At 40.4% G+C, this 17,048-nt stretch overlaps 1 protein-coding gene across 2 annotated transcripts in view; it reads left to right on the forward strand.

Moving 5' to 3' along the window:
• The first annotated feature begins 13,713 nt into the window (after nt 1–13,713).
• LOC124884543 (endothelin-converting enzyme-like 1) overlaps nt 13,714–17,048 on the forward strand; it is a 90,561-nt gene continuing 87,226 nt past the window's right edge. For both annotated transcript variants that reach the window (XM_047392499.1, XM_047392500.1), the window contains exon 1: nt 13,714–13,881. The gene's annotated coding sequence lies outside the window, so the exon portion shown is untranslated. The remainder of the gene's footprint in view (nt 13,882–17,048) is intronic.

Consider the following 17,048-nt stretch of genomic DNA (forward strand, 5'->3'; position numbering starts at 1 on the left):
TGAAAAAAAAAAAACAAGAAAGAAGACTCAAGTGTTATCTGAACATTTCTTCTGATTTACACAGTTCTGATCAGCAGTCTACACACACTCATGAGCATTAATGTCATATCAATTTATAATGATTTATTTGAGTAGGCAAACAACTGCACAGATTAATTAAAAACAAGAGTTTGGTCCATATTGTGTGTTTTCTTTAATCCACGCAAGAGTAAAAGAATAACAAACAGGCTCAAACATATGCACATCCCACCCCACTATAAATAAGTAAACTGTCTCTAACAAGTTGAACTCACTCGCACACGTTTTGCAGCCCCTAAAAAGCATCAAGAAGCACAATTCTGATGGTATATGTGACTTAATTGGCAGAGTTAATTGAAAGTGGTTGGTTTCTTGACACTGAGCAATATTTAAAGCCTAATCCACATGTTTTCAGTTGAGTTTAGATCAAGGATTGGCAAAGGCCATTCTGTAAGTAAACGTTAGCCTGCTTTGTCTGTGTTGTTTTAAATCTTTGGGGTCATTGTCCTGTTGGAACACCAAATTGTGTTGAAGTTTTTATCCTCTAGACTGATTTAATGTTAAATTAAATAGCTTGAGGTAGTCCTCCTTCTTAGTAATTCCATCCAATTTTATGAAATCCATATGTACTACTGGCAGTGAAACAGCTCCACAGCATGATACCACCATCACCATGTTTGACAGCTGGTGCAATGCTATTAAGTTTAAAAAGCCTTACTTTGACCCCTTCAAACATACTTCTTGTTACTCTGACATAGTAGTTCAATTTTACGTTTCATCAAGCCATAACCCTTTTCTCCTGAAGTCTTTTGGCTTATCTATGTGCCTGACTGTTAACATCAACCAGGCTTGAAAATGTTGTGATTTGGAGAAAGGGGCTTTTTTCCAAGTGAGAACTTCCTGACCAATTCAGAATCAGAATCAGCTTTATTGCCAAGTTTGTACTTACAAACAAGGAATTTGAAGGTAAATCTCTAAACAATTTATGTGCAGGGTGTGTGGGGTCTGCAGAGATTTTTGCAGCTCTTTTTTTGACCCTAGACCTGTATAAGTCCTGGATGGAGGGAAGGTCAGCCCTGATTATTCTCTCTGCAGTCCTGATTATTTGTTGCAGTCTGGACCTGTCCTGTTTTGTGGATGAGCCAAACCACACTGAGATGGATGAAGACAGGACAGACTGAATGATGGCAGTGTAGAAGATGACCAGCAGCTCCTGTGGAAGGTTGTACTTCTTGAGTTGCCTCAGGAAGTACAGTCTCTGCTGGGCCTTCTTTCGAACAGTGTCTATGTGTGAAGACCATCTCAGGTCCTCAGAGATGGTGGTTCCTAGGAACCTGAAGTGGTCCACAGCTGCTACGGTGTTATTGAGGATGGTGAGGGGGGTGTATGGGGGTGGTGTTCTCCGAAAGTCCACCACCATTTCCACAGTCTTGAGTGGGTTCAGTTCAAGGTAGTTCTGACCGCACCAGTGTACCATCCGATCCACTTGCTGTCTCTATGCCGACTCATCACCGTCCTGGATCAGTCCAATGACAGTGGTGTCATCTGCAAACTTAAGGAGTTTCACGGACGAGTCCGATGAGGTGCAGTCATTTGTGTACAGAGAGAAGAGGAGTGGGGATAGAACACACCCCTGGGGGGCACCAGTACTTATTGATCTGGATCGGGAGAAGATGCTCCCCAGTCTCACCTGCTGCTGTCGGTCTGTCAGGAAGCTGTTGATCCACTATTGCCTATCATGTGAGGGTGACAGTTCATGTCTTCTTCTAGACCTTGGTAAAGTTGTAACACATCTGAATTGCTTTACTTATACTTAATTTTGTGCCATTGTTGATGATGAGTTGTATGTTGTATAACCATTCCACACTGGTAAAACACGGGATGTATAAACAAATAAAAAGCCAAAAAGAATATGACTTAGACCAGAAACTCTTCCAGGTTTACTGAAAAAGGTCCTATTTATTCTAGTCTCATAACACGGTGGGACTATAGGTTGAAATGCTTCAGTGTAAAGCTGAAATAACATTTTCTGACCAAACGCAGACAAAGACTGCACTAAATCCTGCACCTTACTACTGTTGTGCATTATAAGAATGTGTTTTAAAATAAAACAGGCATGTGCACACACATAAACACACATATTCTCCTTTTCCCCTGTGGTGTACTATCTTGGATGACTGATTGATTGTACAACAGAACAAAACAGACACAATTAATTCATCTTGTTAGTGTCTCCCTAGGGGACCATGTTGACATGTTAGCCGCACAAACAGACACACAGTGGCTTTCTCTTACCCCCGGCGCGAAACCCCCACCGCCTCCCTGGCCCGTTCGGTCTCCCACATCTTTTCAATCACTCTCTGCACTCTGACTTTTGCCCATTTTGTTTGTCACAGGCCCCCTTCTGACCCCCTGACCTTTACTCTGTCAATCAGTCAAACAGCAGCTTATTAGCCAACACATCCACATCCTTGCCTCTCTTCCAACCTGCTGCTGTAACTCTTTTAATTACAACGAGTTAAAAAATTACGAGCCCAGAACACCGAGTCGCTTGGCAGGTTTGCTTTAATTGGCTCATGTAGTAATTTCAGACAGAGGAATGGGAGTGGGTCACAGGGTGGGTCGTACATGGGTGGTGGAGAGAGAGATATAGAGATTGACTTTCAAATGACCTCCTTAATCAATTGACAGACGATAGGGATGCTGCTGCAGTGCTTGTTTCTACTCACTCTGCCCTGCCCCGCCTCTTCAACCTCCCCCACTGAAATTCCCTTCCCCACACACTCATCTGAATATTAGCAATGTAATAAGATGCCTGCTTTGCTTCAGGTTTGCAGTTTTAAGGAAAAGAGATGGCTATATATCAGTATTTGCCTACTGGCACCTCTATTGGTGGCCAGCTCTGTAATTAAATCTCAGTGGCGGGCCCTTTTTGGCCGCTGTACATTTCAGAATTGAGATGGAGAAGAGCCCCAAGAAAAGCTACACATACACATCCCAGCAGCATTCCACTTTCAGCCATGAATTCATAATGATTTGAAATGATTTATGGCTCCACCCTCCCTCATATGGAAAGCCACCTCTGGAAGCACTCTCCTATATTAAAAAGGAATGCACTGCTCCACCACATCGCTGTAAGAGGTAAGGTTGGTCAGCCTAAACAAGTCATAAAGCTCTTCTTGCCTCAGTAGTTCCTGGACTCTGGTGCTCCACTGCAGTTTGTTCTATGGAGGCTCCACCCATCCAATAATACAGATATATTTGTGTCCTTTGCAGCAAATGTGCATTAAGATGTAGGTCGCTTAGGGGCTAAGTGGATATGTGTGTGCAGATGGCGACAGTGACAGAGATGTAGGAATAATGGCAGCTGACCAAAGGATCCATATAGGGATGACATCACCCTCCAAAGAAATAGAGGAGGGTTGATTTTCTTGCAAAACAGGTTCAGAATAATAATGCAGGAGGGGATCTCTGAGCACTGCTGCTCTTGAAACTCCTAATCTAACCATGTCTCCACCCCTGCACCCTTCACTGTCCATAACTCTTCTGTAGCTGGTCCTTTATCACTGGGTCCTGACACCTGTCCTTTTCCCACTCCTGACTCACGTTCACACGTTTTTCTCTCAAAGTGCAGGTTACTGGCCACTAATCAGGTCTCTGCCTTTTCCAATCACAGTGGTGCCACTTCTCCTTCAGCTCCAATCTGTTTCCTTTTTCTTTGGGTTTGTTGTATTCAGTGAGTTGCTTTAAGCCCGAAAGGATGCCATGCCTGACACCTTGTCACTTCAAGGCAACATCCCTTGTTTGAGAAGTAAAATGTATAACAATAATAACAATTATTAATTATTATTATTAATTATTATTATTAGCATTATTAGCATTAATAGCAATATTATTGTTATTATTATGCATTTGGTTGCTACTTGGGTGTGTCTTGGACTCAAAATTCAGTAACTGCATTTCAGACCGATATCTGTGCCTTGCAAAACTATTCATACCTCTAAACGTTTCCACATTTTCTCACCTCTTAACCACAAACTTTAACACATTTCATTGTAATCTTATGTGGTAGACTGTGGATTTAAATTTGCTCCCCTTTACTCTGATATCACCCTAAATAAAATACAGTGCGGCCAAGTGCCTTCAGAGTCAGGCAATTAGTAATATTCTGCAAAAGCCTAAGTACTTTTTTTGAAAACATTGGTGAACAAACAGTTTTGTGGATGCCAAGGATTACAGCAGACAGGTCAGGGATGAAGTGGTATCCTGAGTTTCAAACATTCCACAGAGTACTGTGCAATCCATCATCTGGCAATGGAAAGAGTATGGCAGCCTTCAAACCTGCCAACAAATGGCCACAGCAACTTAGAGACACACCCAAAATGCCCATGGTAACTCTGAAGGAACTGCAGAGATCCAGAACTCATCTGTTGTTCTGATCAGATGTGGCCAAAAGTGAACTTTCTGGCCTACATGCACAACACTGTGTAGTGGTAAACTAGCTCTTCACATCTCTCTGAACACACCAATACAACAGTAAGATGGTGGAAGCATCATGCTGTGGGGATGCTTTTTCGTAATCAAAAAACAAGTAAAGTGGTGAAAGTTGATGGCAACATGGATGCCTTGAAAATGTTTGCAAACTTTCTCCATCCTATTTTATAAAGAGTAATGAGCAGCAATGTCAGTCTGATGGAGACATACCCTAAAAGACTTAAAGATAAGTAATTGTAGTGAAAGCATGTTCTACAAAGTATTGACTCACCCACTTCACCAGGGAAGGACCTAACAATAAGTCTAAGGTTTTCATCAGGGTGCCATTGTTTGTCCTATACAGAACAGTCCATCCCTCCATAGATACGCCTCCCGATATGCTGACCCACCATCAAACCGATCATGCTGAACAGTAGTGGAGGCAGCATAATGTTCACCACAGCTTCTCCAGACCCTTTCACGTCTGTCACATGAGCTCAGAGTGAACCTACTCTCATCTATGAAAAGAACAGGGCACTGGTGCTGAACCTGGCAATGCTGGTGTTCTCTGGGTGATGCCAGTTGAGCTCCATGCTCAACCACTAGAGGGCGTCGGGCCCTTGGGCCACCCTCATGAAATCTGTTTCTAATGGTTCGGTTGGAGACATTCAAGTCAGGGGGCCCCTGGAGGTCACTTTATGTGGCTCTGGCAGTACTCATCCTGTTCCTCCTTGCACAAATGAGCAGATACCGGTCCTGCTGATGGGTTAAGGACCTCCAACGGCCCAGCTCTTCCAGAGTAACTGCCTGTCTCCTGGATATCCTCCATGCTTTTAAGGCTGTGCTGGGAGACACAGCAAACCTGGCAATTGAACTTATTGATGTGCCATCCTGATGGAGTTCGACTGCCTGTACAATCTCTGTAGGGTGCTTTCAGATTTTTATCTGTAAAAGAATATAAACACTACAATATGTATCCCTTTAAACTATGAGGTGCAGGACCACTGAAGAAGAAAATGTTATGCATACATGTTCATGCTGTGAAGCTGGAGGCAGTCAGTAATGTCTCTAGTAAGTGCAGAGGCTGGGAGAGGCTGCCAGTCATGTGGAAAATGGTCTCATTTGTTTAGACTAATTACAGCAACATCTCTAAGCCAATGGTTTACTGATTTCCTCAAGTCGAAAGGCTACATGTTTGCCTTAAAGTTGCTTCTTATGACTTTCTGCTTAGTTTACTTTCCTGTAAAGCAAGTTCCTCCTCCTCTCCCTTACCCACCGCGTCTCTCCATCCTTTCTCCTCTGAGTTCTCTCCATCCATCTTCTTTCTCACCATATCTCTCCGCCTCCATGTTTGCCTCACTCCCCGGCTGTTTGAAGGAGAGCTCTTTGAGGGTCCACTGACTTAATTAGTGTAATAGGGTTTGGACACTTGAGACTAAATAAGTAAAAAAGATGGAGAACAGAGGCTGTAGAAGGGGGCAAATGAAAGGACATTGTTATTAGTTTTATACAAAAGCCTTGGTCCACGACTCTAACAAAAACGCCCCAGTGCTCCATGGAGGAATGGTCTGTTGGAGCATTTGCTGCATGTTTTATAACTCCTTCATTAGTGTTAATGTTTAATGTTTAATTGTTTAATTTATGCTAGAAGGAAATAACGACAATTTTTGCACATTTCCACAGCAGTGATTCCGAAGCGTTCCCAAGCCTTTTAAAAAAAAAAAATCCTAATTGTTTGAGTTGGTGATTTTCACCTTGTTTATGGTCACCCTTCTTAACTGCAGTTCAAGGTGTATTCAGGGATCACTGAGGGAATTAACTGAGTGTGCTGCAAACTAGATGAACTTTTTGACATTTTGTCACATTACAAAGCACTAACATATTTGAATTGTATTGGGATTTTAGGCAACAGCCCATCACAAAGTAGAGCATAACTGTAAAGTAATATCTAAAAACTGAAATGTTCATTCTTTTTTGCAAAGTAACTCATACTTAGTCAGACTGGATGGAGAGCATTTGTGAACAGCAATTTTCAAGTCTTGCCACAAACTGGATTTAGGTCTGGGCTTTGAATGGGACATTCTGACACATAAATATGCTTTGATTAAAACCATTGAATTGTACCTCTGGTTTTATGTTTTATCGTGTCCTGCTGGAAGGTGAACCCTCACTCCAGTCTCTGTAGTCTCATGTAGCCTCTAATAGGTTTACTTCCATGACACACTGAGCTCCATCCTTCTTCCCATCAAGTCTGACCAACTTCTTTGCCCCTACTAAAGTAATACATACCCACAGCATGATACTGCCACCACCAAGTTTCAGGATGGAAATTGTGTTTAGCATGATGTGCAGTTTTAGTTGTTTTGTTTTTTCAACTTCATAGAGCATTTTGCATCTAGGCAATAAGTTAAACTTGAGTCTCTCTGGACCAGAGACCCATCTTTGTATTTCTTTCAACAATGGCTTTCTTTTTGCCACTTTTCCTTAAAATTCAGATTTGTTAGGTCCACAACTCATATTTTCCATTCATCACAGGCCTGCTTGTCTGGCTAAGATTGTTCTGTTCCCATTAAATTAAATTCAAGGTTGTGGTAGTAATGTGACAAATTGTAAAAAAAAAAGTTATAGGGGTATGAATTCTTTTGGAGGGGACTGTAAATCTGACAGATATCCCTCCATAAGTCTGGTTTCCATATGTTCAGCAGGAGATATTGTTAACCTAGGCTTTCCCCAGCTACACAATTTAAATCTGGACTCCAATGAAAGGAAGCGAAACAGGACAGGATGAATAAAACAATGATATGCACAAAAACACAGATGGCAAGAAGAAGGAAGCTGGGGAGGGGATAACTAAGAGCCAGTGGCTTGTCCGTCTTCATTCTGGTTTATTTACATTTTTCTGAGGATTTTCTCTGTATACTGGCACACACATAACAAGAAAAAGCATGTAGCTATTTAATATTACAGTTAATCTAGTTACAGCACATATCTTCAAGCATATCTTAATTGCCAAAAACATCAAATTACATTCATATAGAAGCAAACTGAACTTAACTCTACAATAGGTGAATGCTGAATGCTCACACTCCGACATATCTCCACAAATCTATTTTCTTTGAGCTCAATTATATGTATTCAGCAGCACATAGCGCCTAATTCAGTCCTTATTGAAATGTAGTTGTCTTTTTATTACAAGGTTGGGTCAATATGCAATTTGTTATTTCCTTTAGTTGACAGTTTGGCCTAATGCCAATCAGCATCCTCTTACAAACTGCCAGAAATATTGAAGGCTTATTATCCTATGAGCACCAGTCAGTTGCTGTTCGGTCAACAGATTTCCCACCTGTGTTGTGATGTGTTGTCTTTAGCCCCCACAGTGGCACTAGATGAAAGGTCAAGTGTCTTTAGGAACAGAAGATTCAGACCTTTGAGGACTACAAAAATAGGCCAACAGTAGGAAAATCAGAAGAACATGAAAAAGCAGATATTGTTATTCCAAGGCATTTTGCTGTGAAGTGCATTAGAAGAAAGGTTTTCCCACATGCAGAGAAAATGAAAAGATAAAGTTTTTTATTTTTTTAAAACTGCACCTCTTTTGGATGCTGGCATTGGTTTTAAATGTCCTGCTTTTTTTCTTGCACAATACATGCTGTCCTCTGGAGCAGGTTGGAGGCATGGTTAGGGGAAAGGTACACCCTTGTTGCTTCCATAGGATTTGGGGAGGGAAAATATGAGGTTCAAATTATCAAATGCACTTGATTAATATATCATCAGCAGGTGTGACTACATCTATTAATGCAGGGGTTTTGGCGGTTTGCATCTGGCACGTTAAGACTGTGTGTTAATACAATGCCAAGGTGGAAACACAGCAGCATAGACCTCAGAAATACAACTGTTGGTGCTTAAAATGCCATTTTCATACAATATGAAGTCTTTCATATCAAGTGTAATAATGTTACAGTTAATAACATTACAGTTAGAAGAAGACAGATGAGTGTGGAATCCATGTTCATCAGTTCTCATCAGTACTAAGAAAGAGAACCTTCTCGCAGAAATGAATGTCTTGGATTTTCAAATTTCCTTTTCAATTAACTACAAAACTTCTCAAACAATATTCCACAACTTTGTTGAAAGAAAGAAAACTTTTACCGGGGGGGGGGGATAAATCAACTTTTCTCAAAACAGCAATTTATTAATTATTAATAATTAAAACAGAATGTTGCACTAAAATACTTGAATGCTTCCCATGTATAAACATTACATGTTTCAATGAACATATTGCCACTGAATTAAAACATTTTTGAGCTCTAAGCTCAAGTCATGGCATGGGCTACGTAAGGGCAGGGGTCACAAGCTTTAACAGGTTCAAATAGCAGCAGAACATCCACAGTATGATGAAATGTCTTTGCAGGAGACCACGTAAATGAGCATCAGAACACCAGTTGCCAGAATCTTTTACCCAGTAGGGCTGACAGTGGCTACAATGAAAGGCAGCTTATAGCAACAGAAACTGCTGTACACATAATTCGACACATAATGAGAAACATTTTGACAAAAACACCCAAATAATCTTATGTCTGTGAGCCAAATTAATAAGCTCTTAAAGAGAACTTCACAAAAGCATCAGCAGGCCTAATTTGGTCCCAGGTCAGTTGCTTATTACTACTGCTTTAGAGTTCAGTTTGAAAGTTCGATCTTTCAGGTAAAACAGTAACAGTAAGAAATTACAAAAAAGCTTAACGGACAGTTGAAACTACCGCTCAAGTTAACAGAGTAACAAAAACACAGTGAATAAAAACAGCACACTTAATAGCCCTTAGGTCACAACACTGTAAAGGTTTTATTCATTCATTCCCGCAGTTTGTTTTTGAAGACCTGGATGTTGGTTGAAAGCCTGTCTATCAAGTTCCATCAGGATCTTTTGAATGAATTCAAAAGTGTACCTTAGGTCAGTTGGATAGCTCAGGTTCAGGTCACATGATCCCAAACAGTAAGGCCCAAGCAGTGGCGACATCATTGAGTTCACGAACCACCTCCAAACCTCCAACTATGACGCAAACATCTTCTGGAGACTGATCAATGTCTGCATCTGGATGTTTAATCACGTAGATGCCGATGAACGTCTGTTCCAACCCTGCAGGTTTACTTGCCAGTTAGCAACGAGGGTAGGGCAAAGAAGAGTGAACGGCAACAGTTGCATACAGTGTGTTATGTGAATAGTGTTACTATGAAGATGGTGGTGAGGTGACAGATTTATTACACAAAGTAGCAGCACAAACTATAATATGCAAGTAATTATACACAAACCTGGTCAATGACAGCCATAATGTTTTTGACTTTGTGTCCTACTGCTCCGCCTTTCTTACGGACCACTCTGGCCAAGTTGTCCGAGTAGTGGTCCAGCTGATCCAGCTGGGACAAATACTTCAAGATAAGCATGATGGTGATGGACTCTTGTTGATACAGTTGTCCCACAGTCTTTACAAGACCACATTTATGTCTGTTGGAAAAAGAAAGTGAGATTAACATATAAATGCAACATATCAATCAACTGCCTTACTTTACAGATGCTAACGGAGCTGACAGCGCTTTTCGGCAGTATCTGAGGTATATCTTACACTGTAACAAAACATACATTATTATACGTATGTGATAATCCACCGCTTCACGGATTGATTTTTCAACGGCTTTGTTGAAAACAAATGCAAACGCCCGGGAGTAAGGTTCGCAAACCAGGGAAGAGTGACCAGACTTGGTTCCACTCACCTCACCTCAGCCTCTGCCACAATATAATGTATAAAAATTACCAGACAATAATTGCTTCATGAAGTAGAGGCAGTGAAAAGATGTTTACTTAGCTTTATTTAGAAGATGGCTGCAGATGTACCCAATGCGTGTATCTCCATGTGCAATGAAAAGGATATACGTAATTGTGAACGAGATTAAAGAAGACATATTGTGTTCTGAAAGGGGCAAATTTAAGTGATTCCGTTTTACATCTTTTTTATTTTACAGAGTTGAGTTGGGGAAACTTAACACAGCCTAATAAACCTGACATTGCATACTTTTACTTTCAAACACTACAACTAACTCAATATGATACAGACAACTCATGGACTTTAAGTAATTAGACTATAATGTTTTATAGCCAACAATAATGGCATTCCATGAATGAACACAAGTAACATCAACTTATTGGGACATGCAGTATGTACCTCAGATATCTGGTTATCACCTACATCAATCCATCAAACCTATAAATTGTCAATAACAACCAATGGTACTTTCACATATTGTGCAGTCAGACTTTTCACCAGCATCGATGCACCCTCACAGCTTCACACCATTAAAAGGGTCCGCACAATTTATATGTGTCAGTGGCTAGCAAAGAAATCTCTGAATAAGATGCATAGACTATGCCCTGCTATACCATGCACAGATGGGAGTGGCTTATAAAGACACAATGGCTGGTTTGAATTCAGGATGAAAGTGCCATCCTAACATTCTGGCTGTCCTAAAGCTAGCGAGGAACTTGCATTGTAGATTATTTCTCTGCAGCACATTTATGTTATCTGTTGATGAGAAAATAAACTTTAAGGTGATTGTGGTAATATATATATATATATCCAGTCCACATGATACACCACAAGCATAGTTTCTCTTCACTCTTCACTGTGGAAAGCATTTTAACAACCTTTTTGCCACTTAAATCTGTGTCTGCATGAGGATAAGAGATTATAATTCAGCAGAAAATATCAGTTTAGCAAAATATCTGACCAGAACAGTTCTTTACCATGGTACACAAATGCACACACACAACACACATCTACCTTGACTCCTCCAGGGGCTGGAATCAGCCTATCAGACAGCTGAGGCAGGTTCCCAGTAGGGGTGCAAGCAATATAAATGGTGCTCCCAGCTCCCCATTAGTCTGTCTGAGAGGAAGATGTAGGGGGTGGACATACGGGGTGGGGTGAGGCTCAGGTGCTGAGCAGGCAGGCCTCCTCTCGTCTTGTCTAAGTTGTTGTACTTGTTGGTCAAACTGCCGCCATCCATCTTAAGCCAAGCTAAACCTTAGAGCTACCTGGAGACTAACTATTCAGCTCTATTTTAGCCTTTAAACAGGAAGTAGAAGTGTATTATCAAATTTATTATTATGCAGTTTACAATGACTCAAGTATTGTGTTGAAATCAACTAGCTTTGTTTTGTAAGTTCTTAAAATACAGTAATCATTGTGTTGGACCTATCAATATGAGATTTCAGCTTGATTAGGGATCTTGATAAATCAAGTGAACTAGGTCAATGAAATATTTTTAGATGCTTAGAAATAGTGTTGCAGTCTTCAGCTCATTGAAACTCTTGGATAACTGTCAAAAGATAGTGTGTTTTCATCAGGATGAGAGAAGGGCATGGTGTTTGTTTTTAAACCTGCCTTCTGGCATCTGTTTTGTCCAACACTTTTAATAATCCACAGAGCCTATAGACCTGGTCTCTGTTGTCTCGATATGAGATAGTCTGAACTTCTGACTGATCAGCGGTCATGTGTGTGCTTTGGGGCCGGAAGCAAGTGGGTCTCTTTGTCCTGGTAGCAGCAGGTGTATAAATAACATCCCAATATCAAATAAAGATGAAGAGCTGAGGGACTGAAACACACACTGCCTTCCCCGTCTCCTCATCAGACTGCAGCTCTGATTCGAGTTCATCTGCTCATCATCAGCATCGCCCCCCGGCTGCACAGGGCTCCCTCCCTTCCTCTCTTGTGTGCTGGGCCACTTGTTATAATTCTGGGTCTGTAGGCCTAGTGTGTTCCGGCATAATTTTGCCAAGTGTCCTGCTTACGCGCAGGCTGACAGCTGCTCCCAAATCTACTGCTTCACTGAACCGAATTACAAGCCAGCAGGCCTTGTTTGCCTCACATTGTTGGTACCTGTTAGGAAAATAAGCACAATCCATGGTGGCGAATGTAAAGGTAAATAGGAAATCAGACTAAACAGAACTGTTAGTCTTACAGTGGGCTGTAAAACGTTATGGTACTATCGCTTGAAGATTTTAGTACGTTGTCACATAACAATGTAAATACAATTAGTACTTTACTGGGATTTAATAGTATAGACCAACACAAAGTAGTACATGTGAAGAGTGGGGTGTGGCTGGTTCTAACATTTTTAAAAACATAAATTTGGCAGGTGTTCCATGCATTTTTGTTCAGAATCCATTATTACTGCAATTACAGCTGCAGGTTGTTCACTTTATGTTCATACCACCTTTTTCCTACTAGACCCTATTTCTTTGCCCATTCTTTGTTGCAACATGACTCAGACTCCTTTTTTCAAGTCATGTTTTTTATTTGGATCTAAGTCTGGACTTTGACCGGGCCATTCTAACACATGAATATGTTTTGATCTTGATCATCAGGACTGTCATGGAATTAGCTTTATACATCTTCCCATCATCATCTGCTTCTCTGTGCCTGGTGAAGAAAATTCTAACAGCATGATGCTGCCCTATGCATATTGTTTTGCACGCAGGTCAAAAGTTACATTTTGGTCTCATCTGACCAGAGCACCTTCTCCTACATGTTGGCTGTGATTTCCCAAGCTTCAAACATCTCCTAGAGCACTGATATGGTCATCATGTCGGTGTGGCAAGCTTAAAGCCATAAGATGTCCTGTTTCATTTTGGCCCAAAGCCACACGGGGGGCACAGCAAACATTTAGAAAAAGCTCTTCTTGTCAGATGTGACTTAATGGCTTCTGCGCAGTGCTGCACGGTGGTGCATTGTCGATTGTATTCGTAATGTGAAACAATTGGAAATTTTTCAAGAGAGATGAATGTTTTTGAGACGCGATGCAATTTGTTGAGTAATGACGTTTTTATGGTAGCTAATGAATTAACATTAATGACCTGTAGATCAGTGAATGGACTGAATTTATCCACAGGGATGATTAGTTCATGGTGGGCCACCCTGTAAATCCATCAGAAATGAAAAATTGGAACTGACCAACTAAAACATTTGACCTGCATGAACAAAACCTGTCGCATTGTGTTTGTAACTCCCTGACGTGTCATTTTGTTTAAAAACGCACTCATAAGTTGTGCATGTGTGCACGCCAGTGTGTGTATTTCACCTTGTTAATGAAAGATTTCCTCCATCCCTCCCTCTCTCCTCCCTCCCTCCCTCCCTCTCTGTCCTCCTCATACATCGGAGGCAGTGCGCTGGAGCGGCCGCAGAAAGCGGTGCGGATCCCAGTGTGTGCCGATCTCCGGAGGTTCCCGGATAATCCAGCTGGACCCCCAGTGGACTGGATCTTCCCTCTGGTTTACCCACACTTAGCAAAAGTGATTTTTTTTTCACATTCCTTGTGAGGATTTTTAACCACTCAGCGCAGGTAAGCCGTTTTAGTATTACAAGTTTCCATCACTCCGTGGACACTCGCGTTTCCACTGAGGCTGCTCCTCTGGGGGGTGGGCTGCCGTCTGAGATTTACTGCAGATGGGGTTTAAAAGATAGAGAGTGACGCTGAAACAAGCACCCAGAAATGAAGTGAACAAGTAGTAGACAGTGTCCCGGTCCGCTCCAGTCTCTGTGCACAAGGTCTCAGTTTACGATGCTCAAGTGCGGAGCTGGAAGTTTTTGTGTAGTCAGCTGTACCTACGGAGACCGAATCAGGTTGTCAGACTAAATTTTACATACTTGCTGCACTATTTGTACTTCAGGAAGGAAACATTTGAAATCGCTGAAAGCGTCACTTTGCGATCGGACCCGTGTCCAACCTGAATTACCGCGTCCGTGTTTTCTGACCATCAGACAACGTGTGTCAGTTGCAGGCATCTGGGTCGAATAAAGATTAAAAGTAATTTTCCTCCAGGTTGGATCTCCGTCTTTACGCGGAGTCAGTTCATTTATCAAGGAGAAAGTCCGACACCAAAGCGGCTGTGAAACCAAACACGCTCAAAGAAAACCGATTAGAAGAGTTCTGCTACCTCCTTATGTTTTTATTTTATTTTATTTTTATCATCACATCTTACAAAAACTACTGAAAAGTGACTGTGTAAAGCATCAGATTTCCTGAATACACAAATCGACGCTTCTCTGCGCGTAAAACCCAACATGTCGCTCAAGTTCGAAGTTGAACCCTTTTTATCTTTTTTTTTTAAAGTTAAAACTTACAAATTTTAACCAGTGGGAATTTTGAATTGAGAGAGAAATATTTGTGTTTTAATCTTCACAATACATTACTAATATCTTTTATTTTAAGTCACTTCCTAATCAAAAAAATAAGCAGCCGAATATCTCTGTTGCGCTGTTTAACTTCACAGTTTGAAATCAGGAGCATAACCTAACAACACTGATAAAAATAAACCGTTAGACCTTAGCCAATCGACTTGGTGTAATAATTAGCTTAAATGTTATTTGGATTAACTTTAATTAATACTTCTGAACTGTTACCTAATAAATTTGTTAAATTCTAAGTAATTATTAATATAATTATCTTGTTGGTATTCTATGTTAAAAAGAAACAAAAAGCTGGAAAAAAGAAATAAAAGAAACCAAACTATTAAATATGTCTAAATTACATAGGAGCCTTGTAAACCTTTCCTGTGACAACTAAGATGTGCTTATTGCTTATTGGTATCAGGATCAGGATCCAGGAGCTCTAGCAAGTTTCACTTTAGCATTAGTGCTATGGCTAAACTAGCTAGCTGAATACAAACTTTGTTACTCCAACACAAACATATTCTCAACCTCCAACCTGCTGGCAGTTATTAACGTCTGGTAAATTATTATATACATTCACAGTAGAACCCATGAAAACATATCAGTCTACTGTTCTCTGCTGGTCACCACAATCAATGAATGAGGATAAGGGTTAACTAATCCAACATGTTCCTTTAAAGTTTAGATAAGAGTTCTTATAGAAATTAAAGATCTGATGTTGTTAGAATTTAACCATTGTCAAGCATTACATTTGCAAACTAATTTGCCTAATTACATTTTTATTTTAATGGCTAATATTTCATATCTTCCAAAATTAATTTTTACAGTGTAACAATTGACCATAGAAGCAGGCTGTATCTGTACTTATTTACAACTATTCTGTTATCATAAAAAAGAGAACAAAGAAACAACTATTAATATACTTTGAATCACCTTATGTGCATCATTTAATACATGCCTGCTTAAACAGGTCCAGAGAGGAAGTTCTGCTTGGGTACAACACAAAAGTAATATCTCAGTACTCAAGAGCTGTGTGTCCAAATGGGTAGCCCATACAAATGCAGCGTGGCGCTCTACTGCAGCCTCTGGCGACTGGTGATAAGGCTCAAGGGAACTGACTCTCACTCTGAACCCTCGGAGTGTCGTAGCTACTGCTTACAGGGAGAAGCTCGGGGACCATTTTGATTAAGGGATAATAAACCCATTTATAGAGGGCTTGCAGGTGATGCAAGTTGGAGGAGAGAAGGTAAAAGAAGAGGGTTGGTTCTAAGCCCTTATTTCTGGGTACCGCACAATATCATCACACACTGCAGCACAAGGAGAGCAACTTTCTTTCTCACAGAAAACTTCTACTTTGAGCTTAGAATGGAACATGATCATGATGTATTCTGACCAGTAATTAGATTATGAGCGGCAGCATTATTATTAGTGCAGTAATATCATATACTCTGGACTTCGCTGTGAGGAGTTAGCAGACAGTGTTAACCTCAACTGACTTTCATCACCACAATGAAATCTACCAGACCACAGGGAGCAGTTTTGATCTGATGAAGTCTTAACTTCTTATGACTGCAGTGCAATCCATAATCAGCTTCCATTTGCAGAGAACAAGTGATATGCACATTTTAGGAATCTGAATTATGTGACAGGTAACATTTATGGTCTGAAGACTGTTGTCCATCAACAGAGTCTGCATGACACTGATGTGAACCTGGTTTTTCTACAGTGATTACAAACTGATACAATCTGACTGTCCCAGCAGAGCGTCAATCATCATTAAGCATTCATTCTCTGTCTGTTCTTGTTCTGGTGAAAGTTAAAGAAAATGTCCAGGATAGTAGCGCTCAATGAGACATTATGTCTGATCCCTGTGAAATTAACATGTTTAGCTATACTTAGTTTGGAGACCAGAAGCAGCTCAGGTATTTGTTAGAAATTAGGTTGTAACAAAACATACCTTCAATGCAAAGGAACAAAACACGATTTTGGGTTCACAAAATAATACTTCAACAATATTTTTAATAAAGTTGAGAATACCCATTTTTTGTTTTTACAATAAGAATAATGTTTTACAAATCAGAAATGCAGATTTTAATCTGTAGAATTATAAAGTCCATGTTTGACCAGTCCATATAGAAAGTTTTATTCTTGCCTAATTGTAAAGTTGTTCTACTGACAAAAAAAGCATTAAAATGCTTGTTCAGGTTTCATCATTGTAACTATTTAGATTTTGATATTGATATAAGATGTGAGTGATGGAAACGGAAGTCAAATTGTGCACACAAACTTGCCCAATAAAGTTGATTCTAAATTTGGACAAAAAAATAAACATCTTTG

The sequence above is a fragment of the Girardinichthys multiradiatus genome, chromosome 18, assembly GCF_021462225.1.
Source record: "Girardinichthys multiradiatus isolate DD_20200921_A chromosome 18, DD_fGirMul_XY1, whole genome shotgun sequence".
In the NCBI taxonomy this organism is placed as follows: Eukaryota; Metazoa; Chordata; class Actinopteri; order Cyprinodontiformes; family Goodeidae; genus Girardinichthys; species Girardinichthys multiradiatus.